This window comes from Anas platyrhynchos, chromosome Z (genome assembly GCF_047663525.1).
Source record: "Anas platyrhynchos isolate ZD024472 breed Pekin duck chromosome Z, IASCAAS_PekinDuck_T2T, whole genome shotgun sequence".
Lineage (NCBI taxonomy): Eukaryota > Metazoa > Chordata > Aves > Anseriformes > Anatidae > Anas > Anas platyrhynchos.
In genome coordinates this window covers 82,127,647-82,132,963 of record NC_092621.1, presented here as the reverse complement: position 1 = coordinate 82,132,963, position 5,317 = coordinate 82,127,647, and positions in this window count along the sequence as shown.

Below are 5,317 nucleotides of genomic sequence, written 5' to 3'. Positions count from 1 at the left end.
TGTGGTCTAGTAATTTGTATTATTTTAGTGAGAAATACTTACTCATTCTAAACAGTGTAATATCCTTAAGAAATGCTAGTAGTAGTTTTACTCTTCTGTGCAAGAGGCTGCATTAGAAACATTTGCATATCATCAACTGCTGCTGCATATACAAAGCCATGAGTAGGTACTTCTCAAAAAAACAAACAAACAACACCCCAAACCAGGCTTTAACACATACCAGAATTAGGTTTTCCATGGAATTGGCACACAGAAAATGTGGATGTGATGAAAGTATATGCTGAGGGATGAATTTGAGTTTGGGATGATTTTATTATTGCCATGCAAGACAGCAGCTAATGAGAGCTGTTAACTATACGTGAAACAAAAAGTACTCATGTAGTTAACACATAACTGGAACTTGAAATAATGCCTCTGTACATCCTGTTTAGTTCCTAAGAAAAGGTAAGACTCTAACCTATTTTGAATAGTCAGCCTCTGAAGGACTGAGTAGTGCTGACCACAGTGACATGTGGATGTGCAGCTGGTGTGGTTGTAAAGATCTCCTAGGGTGTGATGGCTGCCCACCCGGTAATTAAGAGGCATATCTGATTTAGGACCAGAATTTGCAAATGACTTCATTTGGTACCATTGGCAAATCTTGCTCTCAAAATGAGCACACCTTGTTAAATTCTGAATTTTATGGTGATGCTAATGACAAAATTTGAAGGCAAATATAGGCAGAAATAAAATCTATTAGGAAATTTATTTTCATAATAAAATTTATAAGCAATTAGTAGGAATACAATACAAAAAAATAATTTAAAAATATCACAGTGTTGGTTCTGTCTACAGGATAAGAAAATGAGCACGTATTTCCAGAAGAGGCACACACAGGAATGCACTTGCTTCACGTGTCCTGTACACATACACATACATAGCTGTCTGTGTAGATTGTCCTGGGTGGAAACAGTTGGGTGCCCCCAGAAAATATTGAGATTTTGGCAAGAAGACAGTAAAGATTGCAGTGATGAGGTACAGGGCATGGCCAGGCATGGGTACTGACCTGTTTACATGCAAGCAGCCTCCTTTATCCCCCTATCCCTCTGTTTTCCCTTGCTTCTTCCTCTCTGAATTACCTCTTTTTGCCTGCTGACCTGCTCTGATATCCAGTCCAGGTTTGAAACAGGAACATTCAGAACGTAAGGTGTCAGAAGAATTTGTTGCTGTCACTACTTGTTCCTCAATAAATGGTTTTGCAAGTGTGTCACCCTAAAAGTCGGTCAAAGGAACTCTCTTAAGACTTAGTTTGGAGTTTTAAAAAGCAGGCATTGTGTAATGGTGATGCTCGACACATGACTGCTCCACCTAGTGTGTGTGCCGAATTTTCCAGGCTACAGGGGAATCAAAACAATCATCCAATTTCCAAAAAAAAACAACATAACTATGCTATTTTCCGTAACTGGTTGAAGTAAGTATGTGCTTTTGTTTCTACTGATGGTCTTTCAGATTCTTGATGTTTGTGGATAGGTTAGTACTCAAGACGCACATACTAGGCTGAGTCATTTTCACATCCAAGGACATGAATACCCTGAGTTCCTCATCTAATCAACAGCTCAATGCCCTGGTGGAGATCAGTGACCAGTGGTGTTCCTCAGGGGTCAGTACTGGGACCAGGAGTGTTTGACACCTTTGTTGGTGACATGGATGGTGACATTGAGGGTGCCCTCATCAAGTTTGCCAATGGCAAAGCCACAAAGATGACCAAGGGCCTGAAGCCCCTCTCCTATGGAGACAGGCTGAGGGAGCTGGGGTTGTTCAGTCTGGAGAACAGAAGCCTTTGGGGAGACTCACAGCGGCCTCACAGTGCCTAAAGGGGGCTGCAGGAAAGCTGGGGAGGGACTCTGTGTCAGGGGTTACAGGGATAGGACAAGGAAGAATGACTTTAAACTGAAAGAGAGTAGGTTTAAATTAGATATAAGAAGGAAATTCTTCCCTCAGAGGGCAGTGAGGCCCAGGCCCAGGCTGCCCAGAGGAGCTGCGGCTGCCCCATCCCTGGCAGTGCCCAAGGCCAGGCTGGATGGGGCTGGGGGCAGCCTGGCCTCGCAGTCTCTGTGTGGAGTATACACACGGCTGTCCTTCCTACAGCTTAGCAGGTATGGAAATGAGCCACAGAGTTTAAGGAGGCTACTTTAGTCACAAAGAGGATCATTGCCTAAATCAGAATTGCCTTCAGGCTGCCACATAGCTTCTGCTCACGTAGAAGGGATTTCTCTACAGTAAAGACTTGTTAGGCTTTATTTTAAATTTAATGTTGTTTGAAGCTAAATATTACAGGTTTTGATGGTAAAAACAAGGAATACTGACACTGCCCACACTGTGGTGCAGCACAGGGTTATCCAGGCTGGTCAGATAGCAGTCTGGCCCTGTGACATGCGTAATTAGCCCAGACAACTGTGTAGGATGATGGTAAACCTCTTTACCACTGGCTACATATAGCTTACACATTAGCACCCTCTTGCTTTTTGTAGTGTACTCATACCTCAAATTCAGCTAGCACTTCTGCAGAGCATGCACAGGCAGAATATCCCATCTTTCTTCCTCTCTGACATACAGAGCATACAGAGTTGTTACCAGCTACCTACAGGTCTATAAGGTGTGTAAGGTGTAGCTGCTGCTGGGCTGGGAGCAGGGGATTTGCCCAGTGGCTTAGCAGCACGATTGCAGACAGAAGCTGCCTCCAATGCAGTGGCAGAGCTTCTGTGCTTGAAAAAAAAAAAAAGCCCTTAAATTTACCATGAAAATAAAATAATAAAATATTATGCTTAATTCCAGAATTCAAGCAGAAGCCAACAGTGCTGTAAGTCTGCTATTACTTTTTTTGCTATGCTGTCCCAAACCATTTCCTGTTTGTTCTGTCATTGCTACATGGTTCCTCCAACCAGTCAGCCTTTACTGGACGGGATAATCTAACCAATTTAATAACTGACTTTGCCTCTGTGTGTCCCCATATGTGTACAACACAGTCTTGGGAAGGTAGGAGGAGGCGTTCAACAGCAATTACAATTGGAAAACAGTGGTGGGGGAGAAAAAGAACCCTGACACGGGGAGGACTCTGTAAAGGGCCAGTGTTTCCATCACTTTATCATAGCTAGCAAGTAAGGGACTGCCCAGCAGATTGACCCAGATGTGTAAAGGAATACACCTCCATCAAACTGGTTAGAACACGTGCTATGTTCTTTACATGGTTTTCTATTTTTGCACTGATTTTGTGCCTATAATTTGTCTTAAGAGGGATGTGGACAAGCAACACCTGTCCTTGAATGCAGTCTGCCAAAACAAAACTATGCTTTTAAAAGTTTCTAGATTAATTTTATTGATAATGCAGCTTGTTTTACATCAGTAGGTTATGTTATTTAATATGATTTTGAACAGGTAGGTCAAGATTTGTAAAATTCAGTTTGGGACAAGGGAACAGCTGCATGGTTTCAATACTACTAAAATTAGGAATAGAGAAGGAAATATTCACTGAAAATGAAAATATGGCTGGCAGATGAGATCCACAAATGGCTTTCATACAGCAGTAGATGAGTTTGTGAATTAATTAAAAGCTAACAACAGAGCCTTCAAGGGTATCCCCCAGCTAAACAGTTACTTTCCTTCCTAAGGTGGCAATGCATAGGTGTGAGGCCCTTGCTCGTGATATTCTGATTAATCCCATCTACTCAAAAGTAGTAACATTAGAAGGGGTATTACCAGCTTGGAAAATGTAAAGGTTCACAAGTCGCAGTTACTATACCCCAAATCAAATATTTACTTTTTGCTATCATAATTTGAGCCTGTCTTTTTGGTTTTGAACTCCTGGCATCTCTACTTCATGTGCAACATGAACACAGCAGCTGGCTTTGCTAAATTTATCAACAGTGCAAGTTTAGTTTCCAGGCCTGTAAACGGTAAGACACTTTCTCTTCCTACACTGGCAAATGGGACTAGCTTAGAATCACCAAATTTACAAGCAAAAGCACATGGGGATGTGCTTATCCCTGTGGGTTTTATAGCACCACCTCCATGCTCTGAGAGTGTGTTTTCTCCACTCAGTGCTTCCCTTTTCTCTCTGAGCATGTGTCTATATTATATAAAGTGCAAAAATTGCTTGCAGGTATGCTTGTTTACTATGGAGCACCAACTGCTTGCACGTGACGAGCCCTGGCTGCAGAGCTACCAGCATGGAGATCTGTGACCCATATTCAGGATCTGTATTCAGTTCCCTGCTCCAAACTGTGGGGAAAATAAATCTGAAGGCAAACACGTAATTGTTCAGAGGAATGCATCTAATCACAGATCTATCCAAATGACAAGGACTGAAATTATAATTCTCTAATAAAAACTCTTTCTACAGTGCAGGTTGAGGGTTAAACCTGACAGTAATTTACGCTTTTAATTACAAAGTGCCATCTGTTCACAAGAGGACAATTACAAACTCCTCACAGTGCCTCTGCCTACTCGATCTGTTGGGCAGAAATAATATGAGCAGCCAGTCAAATAACCCTTGTCTCTGACTGACTTTGTTCAGGATAAATGTCTTGAGCACGGCCTCTGATTCCAGCTCTTCAGGTGCAGTAGAGCACCTCGGGTCAACCTGCTGCACCTTCACTAATCTATACTGGTCAGCAGCCAAACGTAGAGATTTAACTAGCACTGCCTGATTTATTGCTGGAAATCTGTGAGTCTGCAGATGTAAAACACCGACGTGATGTGCTGCCAGTCAGTGATGAATGCTGAGCGGCGCAGGACTCCACTGGCTGCGGGCATTTTTCACTGCCTGAGCCCTCCCAGTGAATCTTGAGATTCACTCCTGGCAGCAGAGACTTGAACATCCATGTGGTCCAGTGAGTGGCATTGTACTGCATCGTTAGCACTGGCTAAGAGCCCCGTCCAGTGATGGGCACCCCAAATGACAAAGCGTCGGGGACACACGGTGAAGCAGCTGATGGTGTGCTGAGGTGACACTTCTGATTCTCAGTGATTTTTTTTCATCAGCGACCTGAGTATTTCCTCCAGCCACGGAATACGTCATGTAGCATCACTGACTGGTTTGCAGTGCTCAGGATTAGTGGCACTGGAGCTACGTGATACGGTTATAACCCTGGTGGTGTGGGTTGTGCTGTGCAGTCAGTTAGGGTTACACTGCTGTCAGGCTGTATAGCCTGGACTGTGCTTGGAACCAGTGTCAAAACAGACTCGGTATATACGGATTAATATATTTTAGGAGGACAATCACAACCCTAGCAAGCCGTAAAGGCGGAACCAGCACCGCCCCCCGCACGCTGCGTACACA